At 36.0% G+C, this 26940-nt stretch overlaps 1 protein-coding gene across 4 annotated transcripts in view; it reads left to right on the top strand.

The window, feature by feature from the left end:
• Positions 1-26940, top strand: part of DGKB (diacylglycerol kinase beta) — a 377865-nt gene that overhangs the window by 48105 nt on the left and 302820 nt on the right. The window lies entirely within an intron of this gene.

Below are 26940 nucleotides of genomic sequence, written 5' to 3'. Positions count from 1 at the left end.
GAAAGTCATTATGTGTCTGGAAAAAAAAATCCATACCAAGAGCCTAATATGCATTCCCAAATGACTGGACTTGTGCTATGCTTTATGGATAACATGACAGGAAATAAGTCCCTTGTTTCTCCCCGAAGTGGTAATCCAGTATTACTCAGAGCCTGAAATGTCTATCTGGTACAGAAGGAAAACAAGCATCCAGAAACGTGGGGCATCACAAAGCAGCACTTTCCTCCAGGGGCTTCTCTTGCCTCTCATTAATTTGTCAAGGTAGAAGGACTTTGTTGTTTATTATGGCAGGGAAAGCCTGGAACAATTACTCAATAGTCTGAAATGTTTGTAGAGTGATATGTTTTACGCTGTGGATTTGAACTATTTGGGTGCAATCTAATTTAGGGGCCTGCAAACATCTGAAGTTGCTGTTCCTCGGCAGGTTTAGGAAAACCTCTCTTATATTTTTAAGGAAGAAGTATATATGAATTATTACATACCAGTTGAAGTCTTCTTTTCTAGGCTGCTGTAGGTGTCTTGAACAGTATTCAGTAGCAATACATGAATGAACAGATATTTTTTTTAAGAGTTCATGCAGTATGAAAGTAATAAAGTTAATTGTTTTAAAGAGCACTATGTTAGGTTTTTACTTAAAAGGAGGTTCTGCACTGTTTCTGCTCTGGAACTGTCATTCGGGTGTCACTATAGGATGGGTCTAGGTACCTCTTGCCTATGGAATGAGATAACTGGAATAGGAATGAAGAAAATGAAAAGAGTTGTAGGAAACCTGTTAGAGCAGCATTTTGTTAAAGCAGACTGTAAATAGCACGTTTGGGCGTAAAGGCAGTAATAGGTTAATACTGGAAAACTTCAGTCAGCTGGCTGGATAGCTGGACTGGGCTTCTTTTGTGCATGCATGTCAGCAGCCCTGGGTTCTTGTGAATGGCTCATATAGAATGAAAGATAACAGCTTGAAATCATGCTTTGTATTTAATGTAATAAAAACTAACAGCATATAGCACAGAATCATGGAATATCTCAAGTTTTAAGTTATCCATAAAGATCATTGAGTCCAATTCCCTGCTCCTCACAGGACTACCTAAAGCTAAACTGTGTGAGTAAGAGCATTGCCCGAGGTTCCTTGAGCATAGATAATATACAGTGTTTCATTTTATTTGAATTGCTATAATTGTTATTGTTTATTAGATCGTTGATAAGTTAAGCCTTCTGCATGCAAGTCTTTAACTTGTTTTAACTCCTTTTAAGGCCTCGATGAAAAGTAGATGATGAAACATTTTCATCTGTATCTGAAATTTCGGAAGAGTGGTGGCAATTATAAGGGAGTGGGTTACAGAAACAAATGGTCTTGTTTTGTGGTTTGGTGTGCTGGATCAAGAGAATTTCAGCCAGACTTCTACCTGCAGAAGGGAGAAGGTACTTGTGAAAGATATTTATGTTCATTTTAAAGTTATGATGAAGTTCTCCCAGTCATATCTGGGAGACATCAGTACTGTGCAGTGCTGTGGAAGAAAAGGATGAAAAGCTCCTGAGAGCTTGTTGTTACCAAGTAAAGTTTGCAGCCTACTTCAGGAATTCTCAACTGAGCTTTGCATTACTGTCTAAAGTGAAAAAGATACCAAGAATATGGACTAAACCTTGCTCTGGATGTAATACCCAATATTTTTACACTTGTGTAGATTAGGTTCCAAGTGTTACTCTGAAGGAATTATACCATTTCACAGCCAGTTTAATCAACAGAAGCTGGTATAAAAAGTTAAAAACAATCATTTTGTGACAAGCGTTCCATATAAAGGATCTCTTGACCTTCAGTTGTGATTTTCTTCAGTCAGTTTATTGTTTCCTGTGGCACTTACAAAGTAATTAGAAACAGCAATAGAAAACTTGAGGCAATTACTTGTCGATAATTTTAGTTTTTTGTAACAGTACTTTATTAATAATTTTCTCTTTGGAGGCTACTTTTGTAGCTAAACCAGCAAATTGATGCTGGAAAGTACTGGAAAGCTGAAGAAGTGACATGCTGGGTCTCAGTGAGAGGAGTTTGATGCTTGTAGTTATTTTTAATATCTTGCGTAAAAGAGTGAAAAAAAGTTGAAAACTTAAGCTTTGAAACTGATATCTTGATTTTGTCAACTTGACCTAGTTTTCAGTACACTAACACTGCTCTTGCTATGGATAGAAATTATCTGATGCAGGTATGGTATTTAGGCTAATTTTGGAAGTTGAGAAGTAAATATTTATTTATTTAGTTGGAATTGAGATGAGTAACTGTCCCCAAACACCCTGTAAAACAGCTTTATGCAATGTAGAACACATTTTCTTTTCTAATTGTTTCTGAAGAAAATAAAAGACTTTTCTGAATAATGTTTGCAGCAGTTTAGCCCTGAAGGGATATAGTTAGTTTGCCACAAGTTTAAAAGCTTAACAAATGTAAGTATTTGGAGGCTGTTTAATTATTTCTTGTCCTACCCCTTAATACAAGTTTGGAATGTAAGTGTACAACTCTGACACTATTGTTTTGCCCTAAACGAATTTTTAAAAAAGTAAATAAAACAAAGACAAGTAGAGTTGTAGACATGTTTGTCAATTTAGTGTTACTAATTAGACTTCCAATTCTGAGGACCAATTTGCTCTTTATTTTTAGATGTTTGTTGTTTACCATAGTAAATCATGACTAGAGTGACGTCTAGATACTTCTTTCTTCTAAGGATTTTAAGAGTGACTTTTTATGGTGGTAGGAATATTTAGTTAATACAAATGCCATTAGTTATTTAATTGTCTTTAGGTTGATTTTCAGCCACATTTTGATTACTTGGTTTGAAATTTTTATGTTTTCTTTTTCGTTAGACAGTCAATGAGATGTCTAGTGCTCAGCAGTTGTAATAAGAAGCTCACTCTCTAGTTCTTGCAGTAGTAACAATCTCAACAGAGATGTGATGAAAATTTTCACAGAAGTTTATGTTGGTGCATCCAAGTCTGTGAGCCCTCTGCTGTGACATGGTGCTTTGCTTGCCTTTCGGGTTGCCTTGTGGATATTACGAAGCATTCCAATGTATTGTTGGTTTACTCTGGGAATTGGGAAAACTCACACAGTTGATAGAAATGTCTTCCTTTTCTCCTTTGTCTTTTAAAGCATATTGTGTAAAGTAAAAGCAATGAGTCAAATTTATTCTTTTTGGTCTAAATTTTTCCCCAGGTGGACACTTCTGATTTATACACTGTTTGGAAATTACCTGAAATCAGTCTTGAATGCTCTTGAAGAATATGTGGCTTTTCCATGCAGTGACTTATTTGTATGTTTGTGGTCTTGGAGAACTGATAAGCTAAATTTAAGTGAAATAGAGGAATGGCAAATAGTAAGGCAGCTGTATCAACCTAGGAGAAAATCACAGGTAGTGTGAAATCAGCAAATTTTGTTGCCTTGTCTACTGAAAGGAAGAGTAGTGTTTTCTTCTATATCTACACTATAGAGATTATGGCCTAGACATAAGAATATGAACCACTGCGTCCTGAGACTTTTGCCTCTCTAATTGTGGATTTTCTCCTGTTTCCTGTATGAATTTATGAATTAATCAAGTGAATGGAAGGCAATATTATGCCAGAAATAGGTTTTAAGAAGGGAAGAAGGCAAAAAGAGAATAAAGAATTTGATACTGAAGTAGATGAAAACTGAAAGATACACGATTATAAGCAGAAGTGAATTAAGCAAAAAATAGGAAATAGAATGCTTACCTTTTCTTTTTTTCTTCTTTTTCAATTCTTTTTTTTCTTTTTAGTCTTCAGTGAAAGCCTTTTTCTAAAATTTAAAAGAATACAGTGAAAAGGTTTAGGTTTAGAAATATAAAACTTCATTTAAACTCCTTTCTGTAACCAGACTGCTGCTTTCATATAGCCCTTGAATATTTTACTCAATACGTTTTCTTTGTCTATTTCTGTAGATTTTGATAACTTGGTCATCATTTAGAAATAAAGCTTTAAAAATGTTAAAAGTATACATTAGTGGGTCCGTTCTGTCTTCCATTCAATATCTAAACACCATCTGGTTACCTTCTGTCTCCCCTATTATTACTAATGGAAAGTCAAAAGCACCTGCTGGGAGAAATTTTAATTTTAAGGTGAGCATCCTTTATAGGTCAGTTGAAGCACATTCTGGATGTATCCAGGTCTCCTAATTCATTATAAAGGGTTGCCTGGCTGGTGTGACTTGTTCACAGTTTAAAGTCTAATTTTAAGACATCTGTCTTTGTGTGAGATAAATTATACCTTTGGATATTTTCTCAGCTAGGAAGGTAAGGAAGAATTGAACTCCTAAAAAAGTATCAAGTCTTCTCCATGCATTTGTATAAACACAAAGTAAAATAGCCTGAAAACAGTAGTTCATTAGAATGGGCCATGTACCAGAAGTTAAATATCAAAGGACCTATTTTTAAACATATCTAAATAAACAAGTAGTCTGGAGCATTTCTATTTTTCTTCATATCCCAAAAACATGACTATGGTATGTTTTTACCAAAATGTCTGTCTAAATTCGTTGTTGATAGAAAATATTCCAATAATGTTTTTTATTGAAAAATAAAATTAGAGGCTTTTCTGAAAATTCTGGATTAACTTTGAAACTCTGAAGCCTTAGGCATATAGGTTTACTTTGTTCTACATGTCATACAGATTGAAAAACTACTTCATCTGTGATAAGGTTTATCTTCATATGCTGTTGTAAATTTAAAATTTTGTACTACTGCATCTGCTTCTGCTCAGGAAGTACAGTGGGTAATTTTGTCTGTTTATACTTTAAAGGCACCAATGAAGATGTTTGTGTTTAAAGAGCCTGACTACTTCTGTGTCAAAGATTTCAAACCTACTAATGGTCTTATATAGCAGAGAGAGAAAAATTTTCACTGCCCTTTGTTAGGCTTAGTGCTGTTGACACAACTTATTTCAAAAAAGTAGAATGACTGGAGGAATCCTGGGAAAACTCCCAGCTTTGAATATTAGATGTTGTTAAAAACAGTATAGTACTCCGATAAGAATGTTCTTTTACTTCCTCTTAAAATTTAAAATGCCAAGTGGTTATTTTGTTTTCCTCACATTGTAAAATACCATGTTCAGTTATGAAATGTTTTGCTTTTGTAAATTCAAAGTATTACTCATAGAAAAGCTCTATGTTCTGTCTCAGACTGTTTCCTATAAATATTCATCCAGAAACTACAAAACCAGCTTATATGAGTGTTCAACATATTTTTCTACCCTGTACTGCACAGTACACCAGGGTAGTGATTTTTACATATCTCTGTTGGTGTTGAGAAAAAGAGTATTGATGAAGATCCAGTACTTATATCTAGTTGCCTATTTAGTGAACAAGAAGTTACTCAAGTCTCTTTTAAGAATTTTTGTGTGTTCTTATTTAGGTCTGATGAGCTGATGAAGTCAGGGTAGGTCATCTGTGAATGACAAAAGAATTTGTAGAATTTTACAAGTCCAGTTTTCCAGCTGACAGTCATGTTTCAGTCATGTTTCCGTATTCAGTCATATTTCAGTGCAGTTTAACAAGCAGGTAGCCTTAAAGGAGACTAATAAGAATATATGGGCTATAGAAAAATCTTAAACTTTTAAGAACACTCCTTCAGGGCCATATTCCCTCTGGCCTTAGTTCAGGGCACATACCTGATAACTGTGCTTCATTCCTTGAAGCTTTTTCATTTTGGATCTTACATTAGTGACTCAAAATGGTGTCCCTCTGAAGGAAGAGATGACCCTTTCAGTATCCTAATATGATGATATATTGAGACTGTGAGTTCTGCATGATTAGTCCAGGACCCTAACTAAAAGGATAACAACTCCTATGGGGGTGGAGTAATGCTTTCATCATCTAGAAACCTTGAAAGCTTCTGTAATTCATCCATAATTCATCTGCCATCTTAAAGTAAAATTAAATAAAGGCATCATTTTCAAAATCCAAAATAAACTGCTCTGGAACACGGACTTTTAATGACAGCAGTTGTAGAGCTGAGACATTCTTGCTCTGTTTATTTATACTAAAATCAGATCAAAATCTATGTATCCTGACAAGTTACAACTCCTTGGATTTGCTGTTCGGTCAAGCTCCAGTTTGTCTTCCATTATTTACACTCTTGGCTGGTTTTCACTGGAGAGCATCACGAGCAGGAAAGGTTTTCCAATTCTTCTACATATTTCTTGTCATGTTCTGCAGTTTTCATTCAGATTCAAATGCTTCATCCCTTCCCCATGTAGAGTTCTTTAATTTATTCGGGAAAAGTTTCATTACTCCTCGTCTTGTTTGCTGCTCTCATTCTTTGGAAATGCAAATATGTATTTGACAGAGCAGGTGCCATGTCTTTTAAGCTGAGAGCAAATTATTAACCCATGAAGGAATAAAATGCTGTTCCTCTCCAGGGAACTTGATGCACATATCCCAATATGAGATTTGTTTCTGAGCCTTGTGTTTTCATGTCAGCATGTATGTTGATAACTATGCTTCATAATAACAAATGAATATGAATCACATTATTGCATGCTAATATCAAAATTTATTTAATCCAATTCTGTGTTTGAGGGACATGTAGACAATGTGCAGAGGTGCATTGAACCTGTATGTCTGCTTTCTTTATATAACCTAAATGTCTCAAACACTTTAAACCAATGTCTTCTACAGCCATTTAAATGTTTTAGGGATATGCAAGAAATGGTGTGGCTGTTTAAAGGAAAGTTCCTTGTGCAAAGCACATAGTTTGGAGATTTAAAACTGTTAAAAAATCAACTTGAAGGCAGAACAGCTGTGGTAATGATTTTCAACCTGTGGGTGTTGAAGAAGAGAAGATAATACTGAGTCGTACCTTGTCTTCAACAATGTTGCCATTGATTCTTCAGATTTAACACATACTCCACTGAATATTTCTTGTTTTAAGATAGCCTAATAGAATGGAGGAAGAGGAGGTAAGGAAAGAATGTTCATGACAGCATAACCTTTCTGAGTTAATACTTGAAAAGCCTCATAATATTCCTAAATACCTTAAAATGCATAAAAATAGCTTTACTGGATGAAAGTCTGTCTGGACTACTATGATGTCTCCTAACAGTAATTATCAAGAAAAGAACAGAAGATTAGGCAGAGGATGTCCAGAGTGTTCCTTCAGGTTCCAACACTATGTACACATTTATTACTTCACAGATATCTGAGATAGGCCTATTTATTTTTGAAGATGGAAGAATTCTAATGTACTCTTCTTTTTTTATGTTCCATCTTTTTTTGTCCTCTTTTAGCAGTTCTGCTGTAATCAATTTGCAAATCCAAAGGAGTTCTGCGTGTTATTCAGAATGCAAGTATACCACAGATTTATACAATGAAATAAATTGTTTGATTCTGAGTTTGTTTTTTTTTTTTTCTGAATACTTGTGTTTTTTGAATGCTGTCAAGCACTGAGCTCATCTTTTCTGATTATAATTCCAATTTTTTGTTATATTTCTGAGTGGTAACTCATCAGTGATGAGCTCACTGGTCATCACTTTAAGTGTATTGCTACGATTTTTTTTAATGTGCATTACTTTAGATTTATCAATGCTGAGATAGATAAATCTATTCCAGTGGAAGGTGGAGGATAGTATTAGCAAGCAAGAAAAAGGAAAACCAGACTATTAGAGGATTTAGTTCGTATATCATAACTAAATTCAGTTTCAGCTCTCTGAATCTTTTCCTGTACCTATCATTAAAAACATTTTGGTATTGGTGTTAAATATTTCATTGGTATGGATATAATAACAACTAGAATAATGACTTATTAATCAATTGGAAAAAGGTTATTTTTCTTTGTGAATAATACATAGTGAACTTAAAATTTTTTAAAAGATACCCTATGCAACAATATCATTTGTCACACCTCTTGTATAAATTTACTAATATAAGAATTATTAAAACCAAAAATATTTTAAAAATATTTTAGAAATGTTTACTTTTTTGCTTTTCTCTGTTTTCCAATCTTCTAATCTTAACCTAATACAAAATATTCTGCTGCCTAGTCCATAAAAACTTGGACTTTGTTAATTTAGAACATGGGAGTGTTTATGTAAGTATGCATACCTTCTATATAAATTTCTATTCATGCTGCATATGACAGCAAATATTCATTGCAGTTGTAAACATGATTAAATTTATAGCTGTCAGAATCCATCTGACAATTCAGTTACTTACAGGAATTGCACTTTAACATGCTAGTTAGAGAAACAGTTCCTACCCAAATGACTGACTCTGGCTGGGGTCACATTAGATCTGAATGAAGTCCAGTACATGACAAATGTTTTTATTTTGACCATATGCCCAACAGAAGCCAGCTCTGTAACTGGGGAAATGTGCATATGCATTACTACTAAATATTGGGCATTATATTGCAATATTTCTATTATTATTTTTTTAAAAATCAGCATCACTGTGATCATCCTCTTTTCATATAGCAATGGGAAGATGGAGTTGATCACATGGACCTTTGTGCCTTGTCATTTAGAGCCTCAGGAAACAGGTCATTAGATGCCTTGAGCAGATTGGGGTTCACTGAGCCTCATTTTTGCACACCCTTACCAGAAGCCATAGGATGTTCCTATGGAGTCTAAAAACATAACCTAAGATTTATAATACACAAGTAAGTCATTAAAAAACCAATGTTACAAGAAGAGAATACTAAATACTTAGATAATTTTAGTTTAGAATAAAATCTAATACTGCATCTGTCTGCCTTCTGTGCTCATCTCTGAAGATACTTAAGCAAAGCTGTTACTGTCATAATTTTTGAGGTCTTGTATTTTAAATATTGAAGAAGGTGTAAACAACATTACATCTTAATTTTAAATGTGACTATTCACACTGGGAGGCTGTTTCCAAGGATTGCACTTCTGTGAATTTGATGATCACACTTAATTGAAAATGATATATTTCCCATAAATTATTCTGTATGAACTACTCATCATTATTTATAATGCTTGTAAATATAATGCTTATAAAGTATGTAGCTTAGAATTACATCATTTTTTAAATCCTTTTAGTAAAAGTTACAGTTCTGTGACATGTTATATAAATCAAAGAGAAATACTGTCTGTTATTTCATAGTCTGAACTAATGAGATAGACCTGTGCCCCTTGTTAGGTGTATACAGTAAAAGAATTTACATTACAATGAAATCTAAGCAATTTTAGCTCAGTATAAACTATTGAAAAGTTTCTGGACTAGTGAAATTAATGAATACTGAATGTTATCAAATGACTGTATTAGTCTGTGGATCTGAACTTAAGAGGGGAAATATGATAAAGCAAGGCAGTGGTAAATGAGGAAGGCTGATGCTGTCAGACTCTTGTTCCTACTCCTTTTAAAGTTTACTTATTCTAAATATTCTGAGATATGAGCAGTGTTTCTTAAACTTCAGAGATTTGGTGAAAAGATTATGTATAGTTAAAAATCAGTGCATCATAATTCTTACTATTGAGGTGTGACCTCCAGTGTTGTGAGTTTATTTTCTGTGTATTTTCTTCAAGCTGTATTTGTGTCATTGCCCTTGTAGCAGATGCATGGAAAGCATATGCACATAGCTTCAAACCTGCTCATAATTTGAGTTTGAGGGAGTTAGATTAGACTATGATGAATTGCTACCTCTGGAGCTTGAACTTTTAAATTATTTTTCCATTTGTCTTGATCTTGATGTATTGAAACTGTTTAAAATTCTGTTTTCTAGAAATATATAAAATACATACATTACTTCTTAGAGAATTAAAATTTCAGTCATTGGTTTCAGATACAGTCCTCTGTCCTAGACCACTGTTGTTTCTGTATCATGCTCTACATTGTTAATCAGCTGTGCATTATATGATAGGTTTTTTCTGTTCTATAGATGCTATGAGTCTTAGAAATATGAAAACTTACCTATATAATCTAGAGAATTCTTTAGCAGCAATATATATTTCTCACACTTGATGACAATACATATTCAGTCATACATAGAACTAGGTCTGTAAATTAAAAATGTTAATCTCTATGTGTAAGCCTTTTCGTACACCATAGAATCATGGAGTCAGTAAAATGTGCATCAGATCAGCTCAGCTCAGAGTTATTTCCCTTATTATCCATTCTTTTTAATAATATTTTGTAAGAAATACTTGTTACATTTCCTTAAATAGACCCAAAGGAGCAGCTGAAGAAAGTTGTACCTGTCTTAGACTCCATCTTACATGCTCTGACTGCCCCTGCAGCCCTTTTTTTTACATCTCTGCTGCTGGCTTCTCCATTTCCATGTCTTTGAGTTGTTTCTGCTTTTCTTTTCCACTGGATGTTGTTAATGCACTCGGGGGATTAGGAACTGTGAAACTGGGACCTGCTTGGGGCTCAACAGTGATGAGTGGTGGCTGTGGTGGAGGCAACTACAGCAGAGAGAAACTACTCCCCAGGTCAGCTATTTTTGGGGTTTTCTTGTGGTGCTGGTTTTGTGTTTTTTGTTTGTTTGTTTTTGTTTTTGTTTTGTTTTTTTTTTTAATTTTTTTGGGGGGGGTTAATATGTGTGTGGTTTTTTGTTTGTGTTGTTTCTGTCATTGTTGTTTGGTTTTGATGAGGTTGGTTTATTTGGCTGTGAATGTGTTTGTGTCCCAAGACTGGGGACACAATTTAGGATGTCTAGGAAATGTCCCAAGACTGGGGACAACTGGCATTTCTAGGAAATGAAGGGGAAAAAGAGAAAGCATGACAATATTTTTTCCTCAATAATTACTACTTCACCCCACCCCACTCTTCTGAAGTGGAATTCCAGTAAAACTTGAGGATCTTTTCGTGTGATTGACTTAATTGTGTCTTTTTTCAATTTTTACATCTACTTTGGTGACTACAGACCTGATATAGGGGATAGTGAGTTTGCTGGTATCCTTTTACCAGTGGGCAGTCACTGCCCAAATTGTCTTCTGCACAGTCACACTTGATTTACCTTTTCTTTCAGTGTGAATTGGCTGTATTTCCATATCAAAATATTTACTTTTCTACTTGGGATGATTACAGCAGTTAGTGATATGTGAAGAGTCATTCTGCTTTCCTGTTTACTGAGGGCTGTGGCTAAAATTTAGCAGTGTATAAAAGTGGGCATGTCTTAGGCAATGGTGCTTGGAGTTGAATGAGTCTTAATAGCGTAATGGACAGTATTATTTGTATGTGTTGCACTCTGAGGATTGTTTCTTTAGACACCCAAAGTGCTACTGCTAAGGATGGTTGTGAGAGAAGACTGATTGCCAGAGCAAAGCAGAAGTAAAAATTGGTAGGAACAACCAGGCACAATCGAATATCATCTGTCATTCCCTCCTCCCTCTCTCCCTTTTGTGTGTATGTGTGAGAGGGGTGTTTAGAACCGTTCTCTGGATAGGTTAAGACACTGATAAATGGTTGTGTGTTTGAGAGATACTCTGGAAATGCCATTGGGTTTTTTTCAGAAACCTGTTGACTGGAGTGGATCAGTGATCACCTTGCTCAGGTAGAGAAGCACTGCATCTGCTGATGGGTCTTCTTGAATCACGAGAATGGGAGGTGGAAAATTCCAGGTGGTCTCGTTCCTCCCAAAGGGTGAAAGGAGCCAGGACTGCTCACAGTCTGTGCGTGGGGCAATGTGCTCTGGCTTTGGGATGGGTAGAGCAAGGAATCTTTGAGGGCATAAACTGAGCCCCTAGTGAATTCCAGAGCCCAAGAGGAGCAAACTCTTGTGGTGAGTGAGCAACATCCAGTTAGAGAGATGTGAAGTGGTGCTCAGAAGAAGGAAGCACACTGGGATCCAGGATAAATTGGAGGCTATCATGTCTGGAAGGTGTCAAGGGCATAAAAGGTTCTTTGGCAAGGGAAAGAAAGATGTGTCTTCATGCTGATGTTGCAATTACTATGATTACATATCAAGTTGTTAGAAATTTTTTATTATGTTTTGCATGTCTTTTTTTATTGCTACTATTCCAGTTTGGACCTATTTTGACAGGCATATCTTCTGCATGACTAAAGCCATTCTAAATATTAAAAAGAAATGCTGCCTTACATCATTCATATTCAAACAAACCCAAACCAGACCAGTCCCAAGCCCAGATCACCCGTGTGAAGTGATATTGCCAAGCCAGTGACATTTATGTGTGCTGTGTGAAGGGTGGGAGTAAGATTCAATATACACCTTGGGTGTTTTAGAATTACTATTTATATCTATAAAATTTGACTAACAAATACTAATAATCTAAGAACATTGGTTGTGCTATGAAAAGATTGGAATTATTAGATAACAGCCATTTAATGAAGTTCATAGGAACTTTTGTTCTATTTGTAAATCAGACGTGAGATAATATGAAGCTGTACTGATGCAGAAGGTTATTGTTCTTTTGAAAGGGATTTCAGATGACTTCACCAGAGAATTTCTGGGCATGTTCCTCTGTGTATCTGTTATAAAATAACAGCTCTGGTGCAGTGTAAATAAGGATAGTATAGTTCTTTATATAAAGTATTTGTTTATATAATCAGAAATCTAAATTTATGCATACTTTGGTGTTTTACAGAGCTCTCATTTTCAAACTTAAGCAAAGAAGGAAAGTCGTGGTGTTTTTGCAGCATTAAAATTTATAGTTGCACTCTGCGTCCGAGAAATAGTCTTAACAGAGAGTAGACAATAACTAATAAGGTGTGACAATATTTTTTCCTTTCTTGATGTTCTGTAGAGCAGGTGAAGTGCATTTAAGGTATTTGGCATGATGAAGTTTGTTCAGAATGTTGACACGGGCTAAAAGAATTGTCCCACTCCCTCCCCCGATGGGCTTTTGTATGGCTGTGCCATCTGCACTGTTTGCAGTGTATGTTCTGTAAGGACTAAGATGGCATGGTTAAATGTGAGGGCAATATTAGACTGTCAGATCCCAAGTGAGTAGCAGGGAAGGGAGCCAGCAGGAAAAGCTGGGATTCCCCATGCAGCCCTTACATTGTGGGGATCATTACCTGCTCTGCAGCCATGGAGCTTTTTCCCATATGTTATAGTCAGTCCATCAACCCTTCTCACCCATTTAGGAATAGACGAATATTAAGGGCATAACTTAGTGGTAATGTTACAGCTTTCCAAATTTTTCAGAATATTTTTCATGAAAAGTATTTAAGCTAGGTAAAAAAAAGTACTTTGGGACATGTTGTTCCATTTATTTTTTAAGACTATCCTCCATAGAAATCACTGGAGAGTTTTTAAAACAGATGGCATGATGTGGGCCATTGTAATGCAATTTTCTTTGGAAAATTCTTTGTCTCAGGGCAAATTTACCACAAATGGAGCAATCGTGATGTCCAATAAAAGAGAAGACATGTATTTTTGCAACGTTTGATAGATCTGAAAAGTATGCATAACTCTGCCAACTCTGCCAAGCAAGCAAGTCTTCTATTTTCAGTAATTTTGAGGCTTTTGGAGTATTTTGAAAATGCTAGTAGTGTAACTGCTCTGACTGTTCAGGAATACTTAGTACAACCAAAATTGTAAACATCAATAAGTACAGTATCGTCTGAAATTAAGACTGTCAAGAAGACATGTTTGATCTTTTTCCCCTTGGACTCGATGATCTTGAAGGTCTCTTCCAACCTTGTGATTCTGTGATTGACCTTTTGGCAGAAAAACAATACACATTTTTTGTTAATACTATTTACTGGAACATTTTATTTCATATGTATAGATTTTAAGGCCATAAAGCAAAGGAATACTGCATTGATAACAAAACAGAAATACTATAGAGTAATCTTTCTGGTTCACAAATTATCAGTGGAAGTATTTATCTCATCTACTATCTATGCTAACTTGGACTTAGTAATTAAGCAGTACTGTTGTAGGAGATCTGCTGCTTTTATTTTTAATACTTGTTATTAAATAGGCTAGATCAATTTTGTGAATAATTAAAGTAGGGATGAAATATGCAGAAGAAAAGTTACTTATATTCTGATGTATCTCTATAGAAATATTTATGTTCCTAATTTCATCTGTATCATAGGTAGGTTTCCAAAATACTAGCAATGACAAGATAACAGTCATGTTCAATAAACATATCTTAAATAAAAGTGAAAATAGAAAACATAAACATATGGTGTACATATATTTACAACAGTGTATTTTACAGTGAATTTTTAAAGTATACTAAATCAATGTTTTTAATTCTTCTAAGATGCCAGAAGAAATAACTTTCTTATTTTAGTTGTGCCAATTTAAGAAATGTAAGCTAAATCTAGTGATGCAGTTTGTGCCTGGGAACCTTGAGAACTGGAAACTGCTAGCAAACACTAGACATCTATAATAATCTCTTGAATAATCTTTTGTTTTGTGTATCTAAGAAGGCCAAAATCTGAAAAAGGCTAAATGCACTGAGTCTTCCTTTGCTTCCACAAGCAGAGAATTTGGCATTTTGCAGTTTTGTATTCCAAGCAGCATCAGCTTTTTCATAATTTCTGTTTACTCTTCTTCAGGTACCCGTTCTTCCCTCACGGGGAAAGGCAACCCAGCAGTTGAGATTCAAAACAAAGTGATCTGTATTTGGTTTTGGCCCATTGTTCAGAATTGCCATCTTCCTTTTTTTTTTGTTTTTTAGGGTGCTTTTACTGGGACAAACAAGTGGATACATTAGGAGTGTTTCTGGTCCTTGGGATGTAGGCTCAGCCCTAGGCACCGTTTTGGATAGAGCTTGGCTTGTGCTGAGGAAGAGGGATGGAGCTGCTGGAACTGGATGGTAGCTGTGACATTTTCTAGCCAGGTCCCCACCATGGGTGACTGCAAAACTAGGACCCTGATGCAAACTACAGCATAAACTTCATCTAAAAAGAGCCCTGGATTTCTGGAATGGTGTTCTTGTTGTGTATAAGTAGTTAAATCTGTAAATGACAAGGTTTCGTCAAAAGTATCTACTTCCTTTTAGCTACTCCATGTGTTAATTGATGATGTATTAACTAAAGTTAGCTGTACATGAGAGCCAGGGAATTTTAATGAAAGTCTGAGCCTTGGTTAATGAGATATCCATGATAACTTTTGTATCTATAGATATATTTTAAATTATTAAATGTATTGTTTAGGCACTTAGACTTAAATTTACCAATTCCAACTTGATATGATAGACAAAAATAAACCTGTTAGGAAGTAGAACTGTTTTATTGACTTGCATAAACTAGCACAGTTTATGTGTTCAAATATATTTAGTTACAAATCTCAGTTCAGTTCCTGACTTTTCCACATGTGCTTTCTGTGTGATAGCAAGCAAATTATTTAAGAACAAATGCTTCAGTGTGTCTAATAACTGAAATGCAGTAAGGTAGTGCCAGTTGAGATTTAGTCACTTGTTAAAATTCACCACTAGGTCTCTATTAATTTTTAGGAATTTCAGTTCCTCACTTCCTTGGTGTAAATTGGAATATTTCTTTTTTTATAATTTTATTTTTTAGTCCTTGTATTTAAAAGAAAGCTGGTCTGTACCATTCTCCCATCTGTGATACAGTCACAGAATCATACAATGGTTAGGGTTGGAAAGGACCTTATAGGCCATGTGGTTTCAAACCCTCAACTCCCAGCAACCCAACCATTGTTAGGGGCGCCTTCCACCAGACCAAGTTGCTCAAAGCCCCATCCAACCTGACCCTGAATGTTTCTGGGAATGAGACATCCATCACCTCTCTGGGAAACATGTTCCAGTGCTTCACCACTCACATTTTAAGAAATTTCTTCCTAATATCTGACCTAAACCCACCCACTGTCAATTTCAAGTTCCCCTTGTCCTGTCGCTACCTGCACGTGTAAAATGTCATCTGTCTTGTAGGACCCCTTTAGTTACTGGAATGCTGCTGCATGGTTTCCCTGGAGCCTTCTTCACCCCGCCTCAACTTTCTCTGTCTTCATAGAAGGACTCCAGCCCTCTGATCATCTTTGTGTTCCTTCTCTGGACTCACTCCAGTAGCTCCATGTCCATGTTTGGGGCTTCAGAGCAGGATGCAGCACTGCAGGTGGGGTCTCCCCAGAGTAGAGGGGAAAAACCTCTCCCTTCCCTGCTGGCCATGCTGCTTTGGATGCAGCCCAGGATGCATTTGGCTCTGTGGGCTACAGGTACACACTGTTGGGTCCTGTTCTGCTGCTTGTCCATGAAAACCCCAAGTCTTTATCCCCATGCCTGCTCTCAATCCATTCTCCACCCACCTTGTATTTGTGCTTGGAACTGCTCTGACCTAGGTTTGGGACCTTGTACTTGGTCTTGATGTGGTTTGCATGGACCCACCTCATAAACCTTTCAAAGGTCCCCTGGATGTCATTTCTCCCCTCCAGTGAGTAAGTCTTATCTCAGCTTCTGCTTTTATAATACAAGCACATAACTACTAATTACGTTGTTATTACTTGACATTTTTCATCTATTCCATTGGTCTAGCCAGGTTGGAAAGAATGAGCAGAAAAATGAAGTGTATTTAGGCACTGTAGTTTGGGTCACAATAGCAGTAGATTCCCCAGGGTGGTATAATTTCACTTGCCCGGTTCATTTTAGTGCTGGGATTTCTGCCTGTGCAGTCTAAGCAGCTAAGTGTAAACAGCAGTGCCTCAAATTCTGAATCACAGATTTGTATGGATGCACATCACCTGAGAGTGGATTACCTTTCTTGGTGATGATTTTTATTTGTTTGCTTTTTCTTCTTGTGGCTAATACCCATTTTTTCTTGGGTAAAACCCCCATGTTACATGGCATGCCTCAAATGAGAAAATAGAGAAGCTGTCTTGATTTACTGCAAATATAAGCAAAAGCTCTTAACTATGAAAGTTACTGGGGTACAGTAAAATCAGTTCTATGGATATCCATTGGAACACATAAGCAAGCTTATTTTAATTTAATCTTATATTTGAGGATGGAGTTCTTATGAGGCTTTGGATGGTCTTTGGTCAAGGTTCTCAGATAATAAATCTTCTCTTTTTTTGAGGAAGTATAACTTTATCATTTAAAACACAACCTTTGGAAAAAGAACTTTTTATGAAATGGTTTTAAATAACAAATTTGAATAGAATAATTTTTCTCTCTTTTTATAATGACATGAGCTATACCAAAATGGACATTAGTAAACTGAGTGACTTACAGATTACAGAGCTGTGATAGTCTTGTGACATAAAGAGGGAGCAAGTAGAGCAGGCTTGCAAACTCTTTCAGGCTTATTTCATATGTAGAAGGATTCAATTGTGCATATTTTAATACAGGGCATGTGAAAGGAATGACTCATAAAGAACAAATCACTTAGTAAAGTTAATCAGATATTCCTTGCTGTGAGGGTGGTGAGGCACTGGAACTGGTGAGGCTCTGGGGGCTGCTCAGAAAAGTTATAGATGCCCCATCCCCAGCAGTGTTCAAGGGCAGGTTGGATGAGGCTTTATGAAACCTGGTCTGGTCTAGAAAGGAGTCCCTGCCCTTGGCAGGGGTGTTGGAACTAGATGATCTTTAAGGTTCCTTACAACCCAAACAATTCTATTACTCTATGATTTCTATGAACATAACTGTTTTTAAAATTCACACATTCTCCAGTTGATGAAAGTGAGTTTTCCAAGGGTGGCTCCTGGGAAGTGTTATGTAAGTACATACTCTGCCTGTTGGTAAGAGTAGACAACACAAGGGACTTTGGAAAATTTATTTGTTTGAAAACTTTCATGGATTGAATTGGGAAGATAAAAAAAGAAAATAATTCTTAACCCCTTCAAAATCTGCTTTTTAAAAAATTGTATTCCTTTCTTGCAAGATTTCAATGGAATTCAAGCCCTGTAATATAAATATTTCATGTGCAGCCTTCTCATAAATCATCTAGACCTTTAGTGATGACTTTGTACAAGTAGATGGAAGAACTCTTACAGTAGTTGCTAAGTACAAACTGAGGTATGCAAAGCAAATATAGAGTAAAAAGGTTGGAAACTAATGTAAGATGAAATGTGACTTAACAAGCTAGTACCTATTCATAGCTTGCAAGTCTTTTCTTCGTAATTTCTCTTCAGTAATAGAAAGCTGAACATAAATATTGTAGGTAATTTTGCCATATCACGTTGAAGTTCTGTAGGACCAATTTCTAAACTCTTTCAGTTGTTAGTGTAAAACAAATTTTAAACATTTCTGTTTAAGACACCTTTGTTTCAGAGAGTAGACCTTCAGTCGGCTTAAGGTAGTTATACAGATATGTTCTAAAAGTTAAGTTTTAGGATCATAAAGTTTGAAGCAAAGGAAACAGCTAAGAAGGACCTGAACACATGACTTGCAATGCATCAAGTGCAATATGCTCATCCCAATATTTTGGCTGAGAAACCAACAAAACCAACAGAAGGGATTGCAGGTTGAAGGCAGAAAGGCTTCTGTAGCTGTGAAATTGTGCAATGGATACAGGTTTGCAATTGTATACAATTAGTGCTACTTCTATTCAAGTTAAGAATATAAATTCATGGAGGTAGTACATCTCTAGTAAGTATTACCAGGAATGGTAGTGCTCTTACCTGATACTTCTGTTCTGTGTGGGAATGGAGTCCAGGAGATTCAATCATGTAATTACTCCTCGTACAGAAGCACAAATGTGTTATCCAGTTGCCATCCATTTTATTATACTTTTTTCTTTGACATTGAAAAGGAATTCTTCAACAATTTAAGCATAGAAACAACAATCATTGAGTTGCTCTTTGAGTTTGTGTATTCATTCTACTTTCCTCACTTTATTAGCCTCTTTGATTTCTGGCTTTTCATTAGTTATGTTCTAATATGTAAGCCATTTTAATTTAAGGCTTAAAAATATATTCAAAATAGACTAAATGTTTAATTCCTCGGTAGATGTATTTGTTTGTTTATTTTGAAGGAAAATGAAAGGCAATGTATAAAACATTGGTTATGTTTTGCATTTTAAAACTGTGGTAAAAATGAATTGCACAAAAAATGATTAATGGTTTAAGTGATGATGTTTATGATTCAGAAGTAAACATACAGATGATTTTTAGTTTATGGCAAATAAAGCAGTAGCAAAAAAGGCTGACCTGCACTGTACAAGTGTTCCAATATGAAGATTATTTAGTAATTGTTTGGTGTTTGACTACAGTTTGTGGATAAGATTAAAACTCCCTTGGGCAAAGTAATGTGGGTCCCCAGGGAGATTGCAGAGGATGAGGAAACACAATCATCAACATTCAGCCAAGTCAGGGGAAATTCTTTCAAATTTCAAGCTAAAGTCTTACTAAGCAGGTTCAGATTTTTTTATCCAACAACTGCACTTTTAAGGCGAGTAGCTCACTGGAGTGAAGTGATACTTCCCGTGTATTTATCCTGTGTCTCTTTTCAGGTCTATTTGGGCGTGGTTTGTTACTGTGTCTAAGCAGATTGTTCCCAAGTTTCTCAGTCCTATAGGCAAAAGGAAGTAGAATGTGGCAAAATTGGGCGTTTCTCTTCATAGGCTGGTGAAGGCAGGCTGTGCTGTTGCCCTCAAGATGTCAGGAAGGACAAAGTCCCACCGGTGTCCCCCCAGCTTATATTTAGCAGTCTATAGACAAAGCAAGCAAAACCCAAACCAAATCCTGAAGGGATACGTGTGTGCATCCCAGACTTGCAATAGGATACCAGCTACCCTTTTCTCTCAAACCATAAAATAACATAGCATAAGTTAAAATTGATCTTTAACCTTCACTTAGCTTGAAGTTTCCTGCATCTGTTCTCAGACTTGAAAAAAGTTTTTTTTCTGAAAGCTTCATGTATTAGAAATACTTCTTTCTGCCAGTCCCAGTCTTCTCCTATCTATAGAGAATCATACATGCAGTAGCAATAATTTCAATGTCAAGGACTACTGTGTAAAAACATAAGCAAAATCTAAGGAGAATTAATTGCAACATATAAAAGGAGAAGCTAATTAGGTAGAATTCCAGAGAAAAACATGGTAGAAAAGGATAACAGAAATGCAGAGCTTCTCTCAAGAGAAAAAATATATTTAAAATGCAAGCATAATATAAGCTAGCTCAGACAAAGGATTCCCAAGGGAAAAAGGAGACAGATGAACTTTTTTTCCTTCTTCCCCATAAGATGGGAGCAGCACTGAGAAACTCAAATTAACAGAAGTAAACTTTCAAATTGAAAACTGAGCACCATGGAGAAAAAACACAAACTAAAATTGTGTAAAACTGTAATTATGTACCTTTGTCAATTAAAAGTGAAATCAGATACCAGTTTTTATCTGTTAAAAATTCCATGGGAATATTGTCACTTCTTAGCTACAAAAGATTCTGAGGTAATATACTGATGTCAGTAGATGGAGGACATAAATGTCACTGTTGTCTTCTCTTGCCCATCTGAAAAAAGATCAGTCCAGTTAACAAAGATGTAGGGTTTTCCTATCTGGAAGATGGGGCAATGTGTCAGAGTCTTTATGCTTTTAAGTCTGTCTGGGTGGGATGGACAAAGAAATAAAGGACTCTCAGTCAGAAAATGCACTTCCATCTCTAACCAGATCTCTAGAGTCTCTAGAACTGCAAATGCCAGTTCTGTCTCAGTTTACTCAGTGGCAGGATATGAACTGCAGGAAAATCATTAAGGATATAAAAAGAGACAGATTCAACATGTCTTTATGCTGTAGAAGGGTGTGAGGCCAAGCTGCCTTTAAGTAATGGTTTCTGGTATTGAGAACTATGGACCTGTGACAGCCTGGACTTTTGCATCCCCTGGACATGTGCACAGGAGGTCAGGCAGAGGTGTAGAGCCTACTCTGATGCTTGTGGTGCTGAGCCAGCTTGTATTTTCCCTTTTGGCTTTGTTTCAGTAGAACTGCCTCACTCGTGCTCTGCTTGTGCATCCACACCTCTGGTGTCGGTATGCACATGCTATCAGAGCAAATTCTAGGAACATGCAAATGGCAATGCTCACTGATCCTTCACAAACCTATGTTATTGTCTTCTTAGAGCTGAATTTGAATGGGTCAAGAATTTTCTGGGAGAACAAGGAATTGTACTTTGAGATGCTGCTGCCATCACATAGTTTACTTCGGATGCAGATATGCATGCTTGTAGGCAAGGGGCTGCCTTACTTTGATAACTCTTTTTGGTATCTCACTATCACTGAACTCTTTTATAGTAAAGCTAATGAAGAAATACAAAACCATTTGTAGTTGTCTAGAATGCTCCACATTATCCCAGTAGAGAGTGACAGTGCCAGCTATTCATATCCCAGGACTGCAATAATTTAATCAACTTCTCCCTACAGGCCTCTCCCTAGGGGGGAAAAAAATTCCACTTAATAGAAAACAGTCTAGCATAAACTTCTCCTGTGAAATTCTTTAGCCTGCCTGCTAACCTGGTCTTTATTCTCTGTACAGATTTCCTATTGATTAAATCAGGTTCATATTTTCAGAAGTTCTTTAGGAGGAATTCCATTGCTCTGTTCCCAGTTTATTTTAAAATTACGCAAAGCATTTCAATGAGGACAGCAGTTAACAAATCTTTTCCTCTAGCGCTGTGGAACATTTTTGTCACAAGACTAAAGAACATCTCTTCAAAGGCTTGTTTCCGAGCATGAAGTAGGAATTTCTGCCCCAGGAAATTATGGATCATCAGAATTCTTCCCCAGTTGTAAATTACATTTTCCAGCTTTGCTCTCCTGTAATATAATCACCCCTAGAGCACCTAAATATAGAGAGATTAATTAAGTCCAACAATTAAACAAAAAAAATCCCTGCCAATTTACTGCCAACAAAAGTTAATTGTTAGGCAGAATTCAGAGGTTGTCCCATTAGAGGGAAATGAAAGAAAAGAGCAAGAACACGTGGCAGATAATAGTCAAAGACCTTAATCTGTGTTCATACGGGCTCAAATACTTGTGGTGCTGGTTGTGGGGAGTTCTATGTAGGGCTCATATTGAGGGAGGCACTTCTGGAGCTGACTATCCTGGGGAGGATGGCAGATGCATAGTTTGGAAGGCAAAGGCTGTCCTCAGGATGTTTAATCCGTGATGCTCTAGCTTTTGGAGGAGTTTCGGTGGATATAGAAATAGTGGTGGGTGATATGGAAAGAATTGTTTGAGAGACTGATTCATCTTCTCATCAGAGTGATTTATCTAGTAGACAGCCTAATGTGCTGTGTTCCAGAGAACTTATTATAGATTGCATAGATATACCTATAAAACCCAGTGCTTTCTGTTCCAGATTGCTTTTCTCTATTTATTAAAGAATATCAGTCTAAGCTTTAGTGATTCACCAATTTCAAAATACTACCAGCTGTCTGGAAATATTTTTATCTGAGTTTATTTTATTTTGTTTGGATGCTTTTTTTTTTTCCTTTCTTTTTTTTTAATCCCTCCTAGTTTTAATATGTTTATAATTTGTCACTTATAGAATCAAAATGTTATTCAATGTGATAATTTAGTTATAAAAAAAGGGTTTCAAATTTTAGTGGCCCTATGGAAAAATTTTCTTGTTTAGTCATTGATACAAAATACTAAGAAGGATAACTCCTCACTTTTCTTTTCCAATTTTTACTTTTTAGATCTGTTTTCATAAAATTGTTACTGAGACAGTTTTAACGCTGGGAACAGACTCTCACTTGGAAATTTTTGAGTTATATGATTATGAGAGAAGTAGTACATAATAAATTCCAGTAGTGGTTTTTTTTTTTTTTTTTTTTTTTTTTTTTTTTTTTTGTTTTTTTTTTTTTTTGTTTTTTTTTTTTTTAGTTTGTGTAGCTGTATTATTTAAATAAAGAAAAAAGCTGTTATATACTTTTGCTGAATCAGAAAAAATATGTTGTAGTATTTCCTTGTCCCAGATTCTCCTCAGGTTTCATTTATTTCAATATTTATTTTAGTGAAGAAAACACTGAGATATTTGAATATAGTTCTTCTACTTGGTAGGTAATTAATATAACAACCTGGAACTAGCAAGCCTAGCAAATGTAAAATTTAAGATCAATCAGAAGTTGCTGTTAAGGAATTCATTTAATGAAGTTAAGGTGCATGGAGGGTGCCCTGGTTTTGGCTATGATAGGGTTAGTTTTAAACTTAGCTGGTACAGAGCTGTGTTTTGGATTTACTATGAGAATTATGCTGATAACAGAGTGTTTAGTTGTTGCTAAGTAGTGCTTACCCTATGTCAAGGACTTTTCAGTTTCCCATGCTCTGCCAGCGAGGAGCTGCACAAGGAGCAGGGAGGGAGCATAGTCAGGGCAGCTGGCCAAAGGGATATTCCTTATCATGAAATGTCATGCCGAGGCTATAAACTGGGGGGAATTGGCTGATTGCTGCTCAGGAGAGGCCGATTGCTTTTCAGGTGAGCAATTGTATTGTGCATCACTTGTTTCTCTTGGGTTTTATTACACACTCTCCTTTCGGTATCTCCCTTTTTAAAAACATTACTCTTAACAACCGCTTCAATTATTAAATTTCTCTTAAATCAATCCAAACTGTACTCAGTGATGTTGCCATCTTGCATACTGATTGGTTTTTATCAGTGCTCAGTTTTTGTTGCTAATGTTTTCCCCTGTCACAAACAGTAGTATTGGAGAAATGTTTTCACAAAGATTTAAGTATTCTGCTTAGCATGCCACAATAGGGTTTGTGTTGCATGTCCTGATATATTGCACATAAATAATTCAAGAAAGTGAATTTGAGAAATTGCTTCTCTGAGGAATACAGTCCATATCTTTTGTATTAAAATTTAAATGGATATTTTTGCATCTCTCAGACTAGTACACCTGGGAATAAAGTAGTCAGTAAAACAAGTGTGCTTTTGGGTTGTGCTGGTCACTTCTTTAAAGGGAGAGGTTTTCAGCTTGTTTCGGAAACTGTCACTGATTTCAGTGTGTCAGTGTTTATAGTTTAAATTTCAGAATTGTATTAATTTGCATCAGTAAACATTCTTTGCTAAATTGAAGGAAAAAAGTATACTACTGAAAAGACTCTATACTTAATACAGTGCTAAACAATGAACGTTATTATGTAAAATATGCAATTTATGTAGGAAGAAGCTGTTGTGTTTTGTGTTTGTGTTACGGGACTTAATTTTTTTTCATTCATGCCATTAATCAGGCATCAATTATAAGTAATTACATTACTTCTGTATCTGAAAGTAAAGAAACCAGAATGGTGATTAGCAGATATTTTGATTGGATTTCTTGCCCACCAAAGTCTTCATACTAAACTTTAAACTATGCAAATTTGGAGTAATTCTGACATTAGAGACATTGCTCTCTACAAGGTGTAAAATGAATTGCAGGAACACTTACACATGTCTTGTATACCTGTACATAATGCCTGCATTTCCAGGAAAGAAACTAATAATTGTTAGCATGTTTTGGGTTTTTTTGAAGAACAGAGAAAAGTTTCAGGCACACATGTAAGCATGTATTACATAAAAATTGTAAAAATTGTCTTTTGGAAAACCCATGATGTCACTCACAGTAAAAATCACAGGATCTAGCTAACCATGGTGAAAGTGTAGGATCCCACTGAAGGAAATACCAAGAACATTCTGTACAGAAAAGTTCTTGATAGGCATAATTAAGGTACAAAATATTCTGTGTTATTTATTCCTATTGTACAGGCAAAAATCATTAATTAGTCCTGTTGTGGAAGACTGTGGTTTCTGTGGAAAGAAACTTTACCCCATGCCTTGTTTATGGAGTAACTGGCAGTTGTTGAAATTGTGAGATGGACATTATGGAAGGGCTGGTGGAAAGCAAAAGAAGGCTGAACATGTCCAAGAGCCAGTTTCTAGGCTAAGTTTTCCTGTTCCAGTAAACAGAAATAAGTCCTTTAAGGCGTGCATTAAGATGAGTGTCGTGCTGTCAGACACGGCAGTGAGGTTGGACCTCAAAAGAATCTCCCCTGCCCTTCAGGGAGTTGTGTTGGATTGGTTGAGAAACTGGACGTGTCTCCATGGGCCAAAGTTTGAAGCTGAAATTGGTTTTGTTGATTAGGTCTGTAGGACTGATATAGTTTGTTTTGCCCTGAATACTCTCTGAAAACTCATGTTTCCTTGCATGAGGTGGAATGAGATTGAGTTGTAAGGTTGGCATATAGGGAATTTGCTTCTGTTTTTTTTTCTCCATCACGTACTCATTTTTCTTTTCTCAGCAGGCTTCTGTAGAGCAGCTGAGGATTTCGGTGGCATGGGGAATTCCTGGAAATCTAAGTTTGTTAGCAATGTTGGCTGAATGCTGAGTAATTTGATTTGTATAGTTTTTAACAAAGCTTTGCTTCCTAGTTTGGATATGTGGCCTGGTAGGAATCCTGACAGAACACTTAATAAACTTTCAAATCCAGAAAGGAAAACATGTTATAAAAAGGAGAGTGGAATTCTAAGACTTATTATAGTCAGTGGCTAGAGGAGGAAGGTTTTTTTTCGAATTCTTTTTGTGATTAAATTAATGGTTTATTAACGTTGTGTTTCTAGTTTCTCTTAGTTTTAAGGTCTGCTTTGCATCTGACTGAGAGGGCTGTGAATCTTGCCTCAGTGTATATTAACAAAATGTATGCACAGATCTGATTGCCCGGAATAGGTCAAACTCAGAGAATTGCTGGAAAGTTCTTTATGTGACCTTGTATGTATTTTAACTGTATGCTGTGTTGTGTTCTTCAAAGTAATTTATCTCTGCATGAACAGGTCAAATCACTGTGTGTGATCTGTTTAGAGCTGCCGATCTTTATTTTGCCTACCAGCAAGCACATTTGATTATTGTTGTAGTTCAAGATTCTTTTTTTCCTATGTGATGGTATTATTGTTGGTATTACTTTCCTCTTCATATACTTATCAATAGGTTTCTCACTGTATAACCTTCCTGAAGGTACTTAACGAGCACTAAAATAAATTGTAAAGGAATGAATTTATATTAAACACTTCTGTAAAAGATAATACTAATTTACTAATATTTTATTTTACAGAAATTAGAATATTTACGTAGTATATAGGTGATCTTCCAGTGTATACCTTAACAAATAAGACACGTATGCATTGATGACTTTTGTTATCATCATCTGTATACTGAGTTTGTTTTCTTATAACCATGATATTATCTACATAAAATGGGAAAATGTCACTATAAAAGATCTAACTGTGAAAAACTAAGCAGTGCAGGGATCTTCCCTTGTTTAGGACTCTGTTGCAGAACCTAACAGGAAACTGAAAAAAGGAAGTACCTAGAAGGTTCATTTTGGTGAAATCTTCCCCATTATGTGTCTGTGTATTTCTGCATCCCATACACTGAGGTGGAGTCAGGACCAGGCTGCAGTCCAAGATCAGTGAGCTGCTCTGAGGACTGCCTACCTCTCCTTTTCTGCTCCCAGGAACTTGGCAAATTAGATCCACTGTGTCCCCCACAGGGAAATTCTTCCCTTTCAAAGGACATAACTTGCATTTGAGAGTTGTCCAGAATAAAAATGCAACCTTGTATTCTGTTGTATGCTCCATGATAGCTGCTGTCTTAGGCACCATCTACATCTTCTTTCCTGTGAGCTGCCATGCCCATACTACATTTTTTCCATTGCTGCCATCTCATTCAGGACGTGCATGTTTTGTTAGAGCTCTGGCTCTAGGCTGTAGATCCTGGGTGTCTGGTAAGGTGGAAAGGATATCAGAGTTGGTCATTTAGATCTGCTTTCCCTGCTGATGAGCTGTGTATGCAACAGACTTTGTGTACAGCACTCAACTAAAGGTATTGCATATGAATAGATTGATCAGACCAAGGTGCACAGCATCATTACCTTGCTAGCTGTAGGAATTCTAATGGTAAGATGTTTATCACAAATACACATATTGAATAATTAATATAATCTCTAACTTTACTATATTCAGCAATGTTAGCTTTTGTGGGCAATGAAGCTAATGTAGTTAAGGATGATGCAAATAGTAAAACTGGATTAAATTGTGGTAGAAAACTTTGGTTATGTAAAATGAGTTATGCAAATAAAATTTAA

This window comes from Sturnus vulgaris, chromosome 1 (assembly GCF_052056855.1).
Source record: "Sturnus vulgaris isolate bStuVul1 chromosome 1, bStuVul1.hap1, whole genome shotgun sequence".
In the NCBI taxonomy this organism is placed as follows: Eukaryota; Metazoa; Chordata; class Aves; order Passeriformes; family Sturnidae; genus Sturnus; species Sturnus vulgaris.
This window is presented reverse-complemented; position numbering and strand designations above follow the sequence as displayed.